This window comes from Schistocerca serialis, chromosome 2, assembly GCF_023864345.2.
Source record: "Schistocerca serialis cubense isolate TAMUIC-IGC-003099 chromosome 2, iqSchSeri2.2, whole genome shotgun sequence".
In the NCBI taxonomy this organism is placed as follows: domain Eukaryota; kingdom Metazoa; phylum Arthropoda; class Insecta; order Orthoptera; family Acrididae; genus Schistocerca; species Schistocerca serialis.
This window is the reverse complement of record NC_064639.1, coordinates 731591096-731607504: the sequence shown is the minus strand read 5'-3', so window position 1 is coordinate 731607504 and position 16409 is coordinate 731591096.

The following is a 16409-nucleotide window of genomic DNA, read 5'->3' as shown; positions in this document are numbered from 1 at the left end:
TCGTGGGGGTTCAAATCAACGCTATTTTCAGAGATCAGAACTTCTTTGACCAAAACACGACGTATTGTCTCACCGAGGCCACAGTCATCATCCACGGTTTCATGACATTCGTCAAAACTTGCGGATAAACATCTTTTGTGACTGTCTGCCACTTTTCGAAGAAATGTGGCCGTATGTTTTCACCCTCACTGGACACAACACCTAGGACGTGATGCCCATACTTCTCCGAGGAATTATGCTTGGCCCCAATTGCGTAAACTAATGATATCGGGTACCCGAATAATCGAACTATTTCCGTGGGCGAACGCCCAGCGCGAAGACTGTAGATAATCGCAACTCTCCGTTTGCACCGCGCACTTGTCAGTAATATCCCGGCCATTTTGAGGTTCTGACTAATTATTAGATGCCTATGGTTTCAAGAAAGCCAATTGCGACCACCGGCAGAACTACGTTATGGCGAGAAAATCAAATAGAAATTTGTCCGGATTTAAGCGTGGCACCCCTGGATTAGCGTTTCTGCTACGTGAGTCAGTGGAATTGTGGTGTCGTATACTCTCGACTGTGTGGGCAATGTAGGTGAAAGTACAGTGATATAACGATACGTGCTCAGCGAGAGGAGGCGATACTGAAATAGGTGTCGAGCCATGTAGTTCATCATCCTTGTCGGACAAGAAGCCATAAATTCAGTCTGTTGTGTAACGTAGTAAAGGACAGTGGTTGTCTGAGGGGCGAGGACTAAAAGTACATGGAAGATCATCCGCAGTATCGTAAAAAGATCACGAAGAGATTTCGGATAAGCTTGCAGCAATATGACCATGTAGTGCATAAGAGAAACAACGAATATTCATCGGAGGATAAGGCCCACTTGCTACAAAACTTGGTGTTTGCACGTTCCATGGATGCTCGTTACAATTTACAGGATGTGCATGATATTGATCTACTATGATACGCACGTCTATCAGCACGTGACATAGATTACAGTGATTTCAAGGGAATCAGTGGACGGTTGCATAGCTTCAGACAGTGCTACAGAATTGGAAGAGGTAGGATGACGAAATTTCAAACAAAACGTCGGCACGAAAATTTGTAGATGAGGTAAACAAATTTATCCCACCTATCAGTAAGGAGTCCATGTTCAGCTCCGACCGACGCGATTTGAAGACTAAATGCCTATAAATGGAACTCTGGAAATTAGAGGTGCCAATGGAGTGGTATCAAGATCAAGTAACATGAATACTTTAATGGAATTGTATAGAATTATGCCGACTGCTAATTTGGATGATAATCTGGCCGGAAAGTTATTTATTGTGCTGCAAGGAGTTTGATGTGCTTTGCTCCGTACGATTCTTTATCGTGTTCGTGATATCGCAAGAGCAGTAGGGTATGTTTACGTTACAGCAAACAAGAATGGGAAAATCTGCGCAAGAGAACTACAGCTATAGTATGAGCTTGTCAAAATAAATTATTTTAGCTTGATTCCTGATCTACATAATGAATCATATTCCATTAGAGAAAACTATCCCTCCAAAATAAAGTGTGACACTACAGTCCATACCACCTGGAACCGCTAAAGAAATTTAGCCTCTTTATGTTTTTTCCATATCTATTAAATTATTCTTCCACTACACTTAAAGGTAAGCCAGTTGCACGTTAAAATCCACAACAGACCGTTTCCCATTTGGCTGCACATTACATCAGTGCTCGTCAGCCCGTTACACCAATATGGTTCTATACCTGCACTTTAAGAATGGATATCCAGCTGAACGTCCTGTACAGTTTTTAGCTCCCAAGGCGTTCGCCTTCGATGGTGATGGTGCGAACGTTTGTGATCACGCCATTCTTCATTCAGTATTCATGGTGAAAGTTAATGGTTTGTTTCTAACATTTCTTGAAAGTCAACTACGTCCATTTTGTGAAGTGTAACACATACATCTCGACCACTCAGTATCTGTGCCCCTCCTGATGCACATATTGAATCATTAGGAGCCAACATTTTTGCTGCCATAACTGTTGACACCACACTTTCAGATGATCCTCACTAACAATTCAACTTGCGATCTCGCACTCAAGGGGTTCTTTGTAAGATACCATTCACGAGTTCGTAAGCTGCGTATATTCTGTTTAGGAATAATGTATTTATATTTTACAACACAAATTGGAAATCATTTCTGCATTAATCATATCTTTTATTAATGCTGTGTTTAGATGCACTGAAAATAGGGTGCTACCACCTTACTGACCTAAAGTTAATCGAATAGCAGCGGAAGTGGAACTTCTTCTGATTATTAAATTATTCGTCTTGCAAAAGGCTGGAAAGAGATGACAAAATTTGACACACTATCTTTGCATGATAGTTAGCTTTTTCAGCCATTCAACAAGGAAAGGCAGCATGTATGGCTGATGATTGTCAGCGAGCTGCTGTATATGGTAAGACTTCATGACGGAAACGTATTTGTTTATTGTGCCAGAAATGAAGTCTACTGAATGTTCCTTATTTATATCCTTAATTATTGCATCCAATGTAAATATACGCCTGTGTGCTTCGGGAAAGAGTGCCAATGCACTGGAGATCGCAACAAGCGAGGACTAATACAAATCAATTATATCTGTTGCGTCCATACAACTGTTCACTTCTGATTAATCTTCCATACCAAAATACATTGTTTTTTTTTATATTCGTTGCACTAATTATGTGACTGTATGTGCTGTGTCTCTACTTGTGAGTTACTATTTTGAGACAACTAGTGTTACAATCTTCTAATGGCCATTATAAATCTCATTTTGCACTCACTGTAACTTCAGGGGTTCCACACCACTACCACTCAGAAGTATTGATACTTTACACAAAACACCACACACATACATACAAACATACACACACACACACACACACACACACACACACACACACACACACAAATACATACATACAGTTTTCAACAAGGAGAGATATATATATGTCAGTGTATCACAGCGACGTGTCTATTCTCTATTACAGTAGAAACACAAATTATGGCCTCAGATAATTCATTATAGTAGAGTAGGCAAATCAAGGATTCAAACACTGTTACTATAAAGGAAAGAATTTTTACTGTGACATAAAAAGAACTACAGTATCAACAATAAAAATTCAAATTAGGTTTTTACAATAGACAACTGAAAGTTCCATTCCTTCACACAGTCGTGCAATATTTCAAATATAGTAGAGTAATTTCTGAAGTATACTACAGTCTCATTCACATGAAGAAACCACAGCAGAAAACGTTGTGCCTCGTTGATATGCGTTATTACGTCCCAGCTATAACCCCGTGCCTCGTATGGTGCCTGTGAACAAAGCTGGGTAATATCACGTGTCCATTAAGTGGTCCCACGTCTCATCTATGTCACGCGTGGACCATGCGGGACGTGTTAGATTGGAGAACACGAGTAGTGCATCATCTGAGGAATTACCTCAGATCGTTTATCAAACCGGACGGCGCAACACTGTTACGCATGTCAGTCCGTAAATTCCGTACCATACAGATAAATATCGTCTGACTGAACTGGTATTAAATATTCTGTACGCTGTGGAACGATGGTATCGTGGGATTTCACAGTGAAGCACCTAAAGGTGCTATGTACTCTCCTTGGAGTGCAGTTTTGCTAATGTATGTGAGTCCATGAAACTGGTATGTAATGTGTAGAAGGGACATATGGTATTGCAATACAAAGTCGATCAAATATCCTGGTGGACTGAAATTCTCCGTACGACTATGATACGATCCCTGATTAATACCTTTCAATGGTCATGCTCTTATCAACTGTAGTCTGCAAGCGCGATTACTGTCCCGTTCACGCAGCTTTATTTCTGCTAGTATCATTCATATCGTTGTAGATTTTTGAATGGGGATTTTAATTTTTTGTTGTAATATTACGCTGCACTCTTTTTGATTAATGCAGAGTGCTGTTTATTAAATTATATAATTTGTAAGCTCCTACACTCACTTATGATTCTTACAGCAGCTGAAGTTGGGCTATCCAACACCCAGATTTGTGGAGTCTGTTTTATTACACACAATGACGCATTTTGGAAAACGGAAACAACAAATCAGTTAACTCAGCTAGGAGGAAAGACTTCTTACAGCACTGTATGATGTAGATAAGAGATGGAAGCTATACACTGAAGACCTGTATTACAAGGTACAACAGTTAAGTGAAGAAAAGGGCAACCCATATAAATTGCTCACAGCATCAGAGATAAATTGTTCGCAGCATAAGGTCCAAAAACAAAGCGTCTGTAGTTTGGTCTCACTCACTCATTGGTATATGTAAAACACGTGCTGTCCCAGAGTATTTCAAGAGAAGTATCACGATAATGATTCCAAAGAACAAAGTACCTACATGGGAAAATCACAGGACTTTGAGTACAGTAACCGACTCTTCGAAAAAATTAACATGAATAATACACAGACATATTAAGAATTAAACTGAAGCCAAATTAGTTGAAGACAATTTCACTACCGAGAAGGCAGAGGCACAAGACAAGCTATTCTATGCACTCGTTGTCTAAATGAAGAAACCTTTAGGGTCAACAGAAAAAGTTTGAAAGCTTTCGTACATCTCAGGTAAGAGTTCTCCACTGACAAGTGAAAAATTATAATGAACATTCTGAAAATGATGGACACAAACAAAATGAAAGTTTACAAAGAGACAGCAAAGGTAATATATACAGAGAAAGAAGCTAAAATACTTAAACACACTAGAAAAGAATTCAGTTTGTCGCCATACGTATTGCCGGCCGTGGTGGCCGAGCGGTCCTAGGTGCTACAGTCTGGAACCGCGCGACCGCTACGGTCGCAGGTTCGAATCCTGCCTCGGGCATTCGTGTGTGTGATGTCCTTAGGTTATTTAGGTTTAAATAGTTCTAAGTTCTAGGGGACTGAGGACCTCAGAAGTTGTCCCATAGTGCTCAGAGCCATTTGAACCATTTGAACCCATACGTATTCATCACTACACAGACCATGCAACAAACGACTGTAAATAATATGGTGCCGGTATCAGAATAAATGGGGAAAAAACAGTCTTAGGTCTGTGAAAGACATAGCTGTGATAGCTGCAGGCTAAAGAAATCCCCAAAGAATATAATAAGTTATCAATAAAGCATACCAACCGATGAAAAAGTGGGAATTAACTGAAAATAGAAGAAAATAATCCTGTGATACAAGGAAACAGAAGAAATAAACATTATAATTACAGAAAATAAAGTAAAACGAACAAGTTCGCGCAAATAATTAGGCAATAACGTAACACGGACGAAACGAAATTAGAAAGGCAAAAAATGTTGGAGAAAAAAAAAGAAAAATGCTTTCTTCAAACGACAGAAATATTAATGTGAGGGAAGAAATAGTTAAGAGCTGAATTGGGACCGTAACAGTACACTTGAGGCACCTGAAGTATGGTGCTGGACATGGCTGTTAAAGTGGACACATAAAACCACCAACCAGGATGTACTGCAAAGAATTGGGAAAATAAGGTCATTTAGGAGGGCATTAGAGCGAAGAAGACTCAACACAACCACCAGTTTTTAAAAAATATTCTGGGAGGAATCCTAGAAGGGCACATAGACCTACGAAGATCCTGAATGAGATTTTTAATGCAACCTAAACACAATGAAGAACTATAATTATTCTGAAAACAAACTAACTTATAATAGATCTATGTAGAGAGAAACAAAATATGCAATTAAATTTATATGTGTTCTGTTTGTAACATAATACAGGGCCATTATTGAATATACATGGAAAGTAAATTACTACTAACATTGTCAGTCACTAGAAAACTATTATTGTGAGATTCGGCCACCTGCTGTCATTCACTCTTACATCGCGTTGCATTAAAAACTGGTTACGTTTTCGCCTCAGTTGCTAAATGTAATACTCACAATTGGAATAAAAGCACTGACCAGTTACGAGTAAAATTCGCGCACTGCGTGTTCCATGGGAACTTAACCATGTATAATGACAACTCATCCATTCCAGGAATGGAGGATCTTAACGATTTTGTCCTGTTAACGTTAATCTTACACGTAAGGTATTGGTGCAGGAGATTCCAAGACTTTCGAGAATGTTCTAATTTCAAGTATGAGGTCTGATAATAAATGGCAAAATATATTTTTTTTTGTGTTATATAGTTACAAATTCACAATTTTCAGATTTTGTCTTTGCTTGTACAGAGACACCTTTCTTTTTACCAATTTTCAAGACTCTAGACCAACGGTAAGTACAGCCTACAGGTTTTCATAAGTGAGTTTGCGAGTATCAAAATATGTGACATAAAGGGCCATATCTTTTGGTAGCAATAACTTAAAAGCTATCGTTTATTATATCATGAAGGTATCACGGACCTTGTTACGTGATACAAATTTGACTCTGATACGTCTACCCTTTCCTCAAGAAAGGAGGCCTTGACAGACGGACAGATAGAGGGACAGTCTAACAAATGAAAAAGAGTGATATAATTTCTAACTAACAGATTTCGTATTTTTTTCGTTTCACTATACAAGCTGTGCTCGTTGCAAGTTTCATGATTAGGTCAACGAGAAGCATCCTGTGTGCATTCATGAGTGAGATAGCGAGTATCTAGACATGTGCCATAAATGACCATGACTTTTGATTGCATTAACTCAGAGGTTTCACTTTTATACATCGCTAAGGTACTACAGACTTTAATATATGACGTACATTTCAACTTGATATGTGCGTCTTTGCCTGAAGAAACGGGTTTGGAACAGTCGAACAAACAGACAGATGGATGACAAATTGATTCTTTAAGGGTTTCAGATTTACCGGTTAAGGTTCCGTACCGTAAGAAGAAGTCATAACAGTGATTGTACTTGGTTAGTTGAAGCTAATATGAAACTCGAAATTATCATTGAAGAGATTACTTCATCGGTAGTTATTTCAGTAAGATAGATTTGATTTTGTTAAAAGTTCATTGTGTTCTCAAATATGGTGGAGCGAAGTGTAACTAGCATCTGGGGGAACAAGAAGTCCGACGATAATGGAAATTCATTTTCGCAAATTGTAAGATGTTCATTTAATGGGTTCAAAGATAATTCCGTTACATGCACGTTTATTTTGTTTCTGCTGTTGGGGCCTGTAACATAAAAACTGAAACTTTTCATACATTCGTGGGAAAAATGCAAGACCGCAGGTATTCAAAAATAACGCATCCTTTAAGTAAGCTTAACGAAATGTTCGTAATCAGCATATCGGTTTGAAACAATCTCTGTTAGCTGGATTTACCCACAGCCATAGTAACAGCTGTGTATGTAGGTGCTCTAGAGCACTCGTCCGTCAGTGAGAAAGGCCCCGAGTTCGAGTCTCGGCCCAGCATCCAGTTTTAACATACCAGGATGTTTCATACCAGCACATACTTAGCTGTAGAGTAAAAGTTCCATTCTGGAAACGTCTCTCAGGCTGTGGCTAAGCAATTTCTCCGCAATATCGCTTCTTGCCGAGGTGTTACTCTGTCAAGTTAGTAATCTACATCTACATTACTCTGGAAATCACATTTAAGTGTCTTGAAGAGGGTTACCTTCACAACAACTGGAGAACTTCTGTGAAATCTGGAAGGCAAGAGACGAGATGCAGGCGGAAGTACTGTTGTAACGACGGATTGTGAGTCATGCTTGGCTTGCCCATTTGGTAGAACACTTTCTTGTGAAGGCAAAGGTCTTAATCCGCAAGGGGGCTTCATATGAGCGCACACTTCACTGCAGAGTGAGAATTTCATTCTGGACGTAACTATGCAGATTAACAGGAAACGAACTACATATTCAGTGGTGTAGTGTGTTACTCTGGAAATAAGACAGCTGGCCATAAGTAACCAAATTCACAAATAGCTTTCAATCCAGTGTGAATTTACTATATAAACCTCAGAACCACATGGACCCACACTATGCACTTCTGAGCGTCAGGAAGAGAACAGCGCTTAGATTAGATAGTATAATTTTCCGATGATATCAATATTCAAGGAATTCCTCAGCTGTATGTGTATAAATCTGCCAGAGATGGTGGCAGCATAAGAAATAACCGTGCATGTCAATTAACTATCAAATTTACATCCAGTATTCCAAAATAATTTGCTAATCTCAATGATATATATTTTTGTTGTTACTTGATTTGCATGAAATTCGTTGATATAGTCATTCTGTTAAAGAGACTTACAGTGTACAGCAAATTAGCTGGATTTTTGTTGATAATTATTAAGTACAACTGGTCCTGACTTAAATGTACGACTTTGTTGTAAACTTTAAAATCCAGTAACAAAACAGCGGTACTTTCATTACAGGAATAATATTATCGATTAGTTTTAATGATTTGTCAAAATACTTCGAAAATGATTCTAATGTATACTAGCTAAATCCTGTAGGAAGTCCTGAAATCGAGAAGTCACAGAAATATCGTAACACCAACTTTGACTTACCGTCAGCTGAAAATGGTGAAGCTCAGATGCAGAATTCGCCGGGATAAGAAGCACTGCAGTTTGGATGAAACTGTAGTTTGTTAAGCAGTACTTCAGAACATACTTCCAGTATATATTAATGCCGTTTTGTGGTGCTCAACGTGACATCACTCGTATTAGAACCTCTGATAATGAAGCCTACCTGAAAGTCATGAAGAAGAGCTAAAATCCATTGTTGACAGCCTAACGAATAATATGAAAAAAGGAAATACAGAATTACAGGGCGCGCTTGTTGCTTCAGAGCGTAACGAAATAGACGCAAACCAATGACAGAGGGACTGTCGAAAGTGGAAATGAAGCAAAAGCGCACGAATAGCTGCGATGGCCTATCCAATAGCTACGGTTATCAGCAGATTCAATTTGCCATAGCTCGCAGCTAAGCAATGATTTGTGACTGACGTTGGGCGGCTAATTACCTGAGACCGGTACTGTTGGGAAGATTCTAGGTTACAGCGCTGCTCGGACGTGTTCTGCTGCTGATATTCTGGAAACCTGGATCCTGCCCTCCTGGTGCCACAGGCAAGCATTGCTGCCGCCAACCACTGTGAGAACCCGCTGGCCAACGGAGATAAGGGCGTTATTTAAACTGCTTCGCCGCTTCGATATCCGCTTTGCGAGAAACTTCTTGGCATAAATATTGATATTCCAAAAAGTGAGAGTTTACTAGGGACAGGAGCACGTGAGGCAGCAGCGCCCGGAATGAGGGTCAGCGTGTCTGCAGACTGGCGCGTGTGCGGTCTGGCACTGTCAAGACGCACGCTTCAACGCTACTCGCCCCACATATCATGTTCCCTGTACTAGGAAGAATAAGAGTACCCAGTTCTGTGTAACAGACAAAGACGTTTTCTAGTATAATGATGACCCAGTGTAGTATAAAAGTATCTTTACCCGTTATTACTCTCCTCCCCCCCCCCCCCCCCTCTTATGCTATAGCAAATCTGTCTGCTGTCTGCTAGAAGAGAAGCTATTAGTCTGCCACGTACTTACCCTTAATGTTGTTATGTACTTTCTCGTGTGCGTCAAAATTTAAGAGCAAGGACATGTATTTCCAAAGTTACAAATCATTATTAGCTTGAGGCGGGTACCCCTCGTTCAGAAATTCTGGATACAGTGTTTGCAGCAATGTATACAAGAACAGGCCATCAGATTCGACTACATTTTATGGGTATAATCGGAATTATGTACTGAAACCATGAAAGATGTATGTCCTTTCTTGTATATAAAATTACGTGAAGAAATGTGAACTGAAATACGGCCAGATAAAATGCTCCATTAAGATGACTACACACGCACAGTGCTTTTGAACACCAAGGTTGAGTGTGGCTAGTTCAAAGTGCTGCTGAACGTTCAGAAACGATGTGACTTGTCCATACTGTGCGTGTGCCCCAACGTGGTATATGCAATCACAGCAGCACGCTTCAGTGGCAGTTGTCCACTGCGTCTGGAACTGGAACCCAAATCACACTGTTTTATGAAATGGAGAAGTGTAAAACACCTACGTTAGCCCCATCAAAAGGCTCATTTCCCCATATGCTAGTCATATGGTTCTGTCTGAATTATACATGAAAAAAAAAACTTGAGTATCCATGTACATGTTAAAAGGGAAAAGGGAATGCAGTGCCTATCATGTCCACTCAATAACTGCATCTAATTATAAAAGTTCTCGTGGTCGTGCGGTAGCGTTCTCGCTTCCCACGCCCGGGTTCCCGGGTTCGGTTCCCGGCGGGGTCAGGGATTTTCTCTGCCTCGTGATGGCTGGGTGTTGTGTGATGTTCTTAGGTTAGTTAGGTTTAAGTAGTTCTAAGTTCTAGGGGACTGATGACCATAGATGTTAAGTCCCATAGTGCTCAGAGCCATTTGAACCATTTAGATTTTCTAAAAGTTCCATTATAAATACTGCGAAGCAAATTCAGAATACTTCTCGACATAAGATAAAAATTTCAAGGTGGCTGATTAAATGAGCTGGACGCGGTGCCCAGTCGGTAGGCGTCGTAAAAGCGGTACTCCTCACACCTGCAAAGCCACGCAATGTACACCCCTACTATCGAAGTAGTTCAGGTCAACGTGAGCGCATCTGGTATTCTTATTCATGTGCGCTGTTCGCTTTCTAGGATTCATTTTCCTGTCGTAAGCTGTCTGACTGGCTTGATTTGGCTCATCACGAATTACTCTCTCCTGACAACGTCTTCATTTCAGCAAAATCACTTGAACACTACGTTCTCAATTATGTGTTGGATACATCCCAAAGGCATCAGTTCTTACTCTCTAGAAGTGCGTCTAGTGCCGTGGATGTTATTTCCTGATGACTTGACACCTGCCCTGTCATCAAGTCCCTTCTTCTCGTTAGTGCTTTCTATATCCGTTCTTCACGTATTCTGTAGACAACATCAATATTCCTTATGTTATCAGTCCACTTACTCATCAACATTGTTCTATAGCACCGCACGATTTGAAGATCTCCTCTTTCGGTTTCTCAAATCCATGACTCACAACCATTCCATGTTGTGCTCGAAACGTATATTCTGAGAACTATCTTCATACTAGAGGATTTCTCTTTGCCACGAACGCCCACTTTGCCTGTAATTGTTTTGCCTGTCTTCCTAGCTTCGTCCGCCACATGTTACTGTATTTTCGAGGTAGCTGAACTCCTTCATTTTGCTTTCTTTATAGTGCACAATTTTGAAGCTGGCTTTAACACTAGTATTGTTTCTACTACTTCTCACAACTTTCGTCTTTCTTCGGTTTGCTCTCAATCCATATTGATTGCTCAGTAGACTGTTCGTTCCATTCTGTATGCCCTGCAACTTTTCCTCAGTTTAACTGACGGTTGCACTGTCATGAACAAATTTTAACTTAGAAATTCTTTCAACCTGAATTTTAATCACACTTCTGAACATATGTTATATTACTGTCACTTCTTCTTCGATGTACAGATTCTACACAAGGAGAGACAAGCTGTATCACTTTCATGCATCCTTTTTAACCGGAGCACTTCGTTGTTATTCTTCCAGTCTCCTTGTCTCTCTTGTTCTCGTACGTATTATATTACTTACTCTTCCATACAGGTTATTAATTTTTTCTAAATATTGTAAACATCTTGCATCATTTCACACTGGCGAACGCTTTATCGAGATCGACAAATCCCAGGCATGTGTTTTGAATTTTTTGTAGCCCTGCTTCTGTTATGAACTACAAAGTCAAAACTTTCCGTCTGGTGTCTTTACTTTCCCTAAAGCCAAACTATTCGTCTTATAACAAATCCTCAATTTTCCATTCTTCTGTATATTATTCTTGTCAGCATCTTGGATACATGAGTAGTTGAACGGACTGTGCGATGGCTGTCGCACTTGTCTGCCCTACATATAGTCAGAATATTGTGAAGGACATATTTCATAAAGACTGATGGTATTGAGAGATGTAAGATCATTCGGCAATTTCATTTTGTATCCATTGTGTTTGTTGTTAGCTGACGGCAAAGATTTGTGAATCTATTCCACCAGTGGAAAAATGATCCTGTCGGAGCACAAAAAAAAAAAGGCGAATACATTTTTACTCAAAAGACGCTGACAGAAAATTGGTAACCTGCTGCCACCAGCCTCATTCCATCTTCCTCACCAACAATTTTCATATGCGAACACATTCTTGCTTTTTTAGAAGATAAGATTCTAAATACTTATACCCTGTCTCTCTAAGTGGTTAAGCCATTATACTCAGCATTTCCCTCTCACTGCCACTGTCTCCATGTGTTTCGCATTCACTGCCTCCTTTCTTTCCCCATTGATTTACAATATATCATACTGCCACCGTCTCCTCTCTCACGTATACTGTTTCTTTCTGTCTATTTCTGTCTCCACTATATCTCGCAGCTCAAGAATTCTGGTGGATTTGGGGGGGGGGGGGGCGGTTCAAATTATTTTTCCCCTATACCCACTTGCTAAACATTTCTTTACAAAGTGCGCCGTCCCCTGTATCTATGTTTTAAAATTCGTCAGTCTGGAAAGGCCTTCACTGATCTGCATTTTTCACATCCACTGTGAAAGGTATGTGCTGAGATTCGATCAGGATAGAGCCAGTGAAAAATGTCGATAGTTCCCAACCGCAAGGTTGGACGAGTAGTACAACTTCGAGTAGTAAGATCTTTGACAGCTAACAGAGCTAGGTGCACGCGGTAAAAGTTTGAGTAGTGGTGAGGAGACGCGCAGAGACAGCAGACGTGTTTCGAGTCAGAGCTAGATGCCTGCAGGAGGCAGCCGGGTCGTGACAGCATCAAAGTAAGAAATGGAGCTACGCACATAATAAGCTATATATTGAGCGAAACTCGGCACATACCTGGGGAAACTAGAAAGAATAACTAATAAAATAGGTTTTCTTTGGTTAAATAATGTCTAAAGGCTAGATAGAAATCCCATTGTTGATGCAATAAGCGTTTTGTGAAACTTTCTCGTAAATCCATGCTATAGAAGTTTTGTTTAGTTTTTCACATGTGCCTTAAAAGTTTGAACAATAAATATTTTTTAGATAAAATTAGAGTTTCATCTCACACCTTATGTCGTTCTCCGCATCCTGTACTTCCAATGAACCAAAAGGTTCATTAAAGTAATGTTCCCATGAGTATAGCTAATAATTTCATTTATAATCTATGTGCCATTGCACAGTTGGCAAATTATTCAGATCAGGACAGAATTTTTATTAAGTAACAAACAGGAACAAAATGAGTAAAGTTATCTAGAATGACAATTTTATGCCATTGCACTACGGCTGAGTTGAATATATGTTTTATTATCGGCTAAACGAGAAGGAGTGCACGAGCGAAGTCCACAGATGCAGTCAGATGCAGGTTGGTGACTTTCATTCATTTTTTACCACTAAACTTCCATGCAGTCAGATGTGTATTTTGAGTATTAATTTTCCAACAATATTTTCATGCAGTCAGATAAAGTTCAGTTCAGTTAAATACGCAGTCAGATGCAAGTTTTATTAAAGACTAAAGCAGTCACATGCAGTTCAGTCTAGTTTAAATAGAGCTGTTTTATTAATAACACTTTCAACTGTCTCCTCTCCAACTCCTGTTGTCTTTATCCATCTCCCACTTTCATTCACTGCCAGTTTCTCCAGCCGTCACTGCAACCTCTCTCTTTCTCTCCTAACGGCACTGTATCCTCCCTACGCACCGTCACTGTCAATTTGCTATTCTCTTTCAGTGAAAATGAACGCGACTATTTTTGCAAATCAAAATATTTAGTTACGAAGGCGGAACGGGAGTTGAGACTGCTGGTTCCCCAGTTCCCATAACAGTCTTTTAAGGAGCAGCAAATTCGACTTTTTTGTACTGTGACAGGACCGTTGTCCACAGGTTCACTCCTTTCACCTACTACAAAGGGTGTTCTGCTTAAGTAAAACGAGTTTCATTCGTCGGTAAAGATTTGATGGTTTATTTAGATACTTCGAAACATTTCTATATTTTAACACATTTAAGAAAACAGATAAGTACGCGTTATATGAGATAAACATATAAATGTTTGTTATACATTTTTCTGGATATTTTGCTCATCGATAATAATTGATCGAAAAGGTCCTTCTTACCACTTGTATCTTAAAAGTGTAGAAACGTTAGAAATATACTACTGTATTTGCCGTCTTTGGAATTCATTTTAAGTTCTTTTCAGGCATTTTAAGCCCCTTTTTAGACCATTTTGTAGATGTTAAGTGGCCATTATACGGAGAAAGTGCGTCATAACGTTTTAATGGTGAAAAAACAGTTTGGTGATCTCAGAACCTTTGCGATGACCCTAGAACCCTTGCCACATGTCCGCTACGTCAGTTAAAAGTATGTTTACGCCTCATATGGAAAGTTACGTGCATATTTTACGTGCATAAGTACGCTGACTTTGAATCTCTGGATCTCGGTAACGTATAATGGTATCGACAAAAGGTTCAAGATTGTTTGAGAAAATCATGTGAAGAGGATATATTAAATATTTCGACGATTTTTGTTGAACACAAATGGCACTTTTGATACCCAAAAACCCTACGTCTTAGGAGTTTCCTCAGGAAGTTCCCATGAACAGATTGTGCTTTTATGTGCCGCCTAAGAGCCACCCCAGACCACGCCTAGTGGAAAAGAACCAGCCGATTTGCTGAATTTGCGTGGGCTGGAGGAAGGGTGTACTGGGTACTGTAGGACAAGCACAGTATGCCCATTCTTTCGATAGGTATAAAAGTGGTCGTTACGTCAGGGGGTATCCAACACACTTGATACCCTATCTCTGTTATCAGTAGCACCGGAGATCCGACCTCGTGAAAAATCACATTTTCTAGCGCGGCTTTTGGTAACATATTAATCCTGTTCACTGTCTTGCACGGGTCGATACTCAGCTTCGAATGATTGAAAGAAACTCTTTGACCAAACACTTTGCTTGTCCACTGAGGCACTTTTGCAAACTTTGACTGGTCGGTTTGTTTTTCAGCCAATGCCAAGCTTAAGTGGTTAGGAATCGCGAGTTGTTCCTGTTTTAACGCGCTTCCACAATTCTGAATCTGTGTTTTACCACGTGCTCTTCCTGTACTGGTAAGATTTCTGACATGGGAGTAGACTGACTTAGTCTGATGGTGATGTGATCTGTTTCGAAGTAATTGGATGAGATCATTACCATTACTTGCCGTGGTGAGGATTATGTGAAACGGTTAGGTTACTATAGAAATGCTTACTAACTGTGTGCACATTTTGCTAGCGATTGACTTCAGGCTTGCAGTAGTGGTCCCACACATGCCGAAATGGAAAGTCGTAGGTTGCTCGGTTTCGACTAAATGGGAATTGATTATGGTGATAAATGACATCTTTTCAATCTGTCGTACATTAGATTAAGAATTACTATCCTCTCATTTAAGAGTTGCTGACTTATTAAGTAAACTTAGTAATTTCATAGCTCATTGTGAAATTCATACACGTTTGCATTATTTTGAGGACTATGGGGTCTTTTAAATCAATTACATTCTTTCGGTAACTATATATTTATTCATTATTGAACGTTCTGAATTATTTCCCTTTAAACCATGCCATTTATTTCCTACCCCTGCTTGATATAGTGCCACAACATGGCCATATTACTTGGACTTGTTTCCTTAATCGCGGCCGATAAATAATATTCTTCTGCATAACAGGCAAGTCACTGAAATAAGTTTAAACAACAAAATATTCTGAACGTATTAACACTAAACAAGGTTCCAGGTGCAGACAGGTAGTACCATGACCGCAGCTACGGCAAGCAGAGCATATCTTACTCAGATATTAGGTGCTAATGGTTTGTAAATGATGTGATGAATTTGATGGTTCATTTCATTCAATTACACTGAAAATCACTGACTACATGTTTCAGGGAACATTCTCATCAGCCGAACTGGACGCTATAGCCACAAACCAAACACTTTTTTTATTTTCGATTAGTTTTTTGGTGAGTTAATACCTAATACTAAATTTTCAAATGACGCCTATGCAAAACGCATTCTCAGCTGCGTTTAACTGGGGTATGTGTGTGTGCGTGTGTGTGTGTGTGTGTGTGTGTGTGTGTGTGTGTGCGTGCGCATGCGTGGGCGCGCACGCGCTATTCTGTTAATGTGTAAGGGACAGACAGCGCATCTAGTTTCATTCTGGGGCTTCAAAGTTCATGCTTAATGCATAGCTTAAAAGTTGACGAATTTTCCAATAACCTTCCATATTAGTAGTTCTCATCACAACACACATATTACAGTACGTATCCAGTCTCATGCATTCTACACACTAATTCTATTAATCATCCGGCGGCCACTTCACAAAATTTCTGCTACATTATTAGGAGAGGGTTGTTACCAAAAATCTCGAAAAATACTTTATCAGTTTACTCCAAAATTTTACACGATACTGCAAT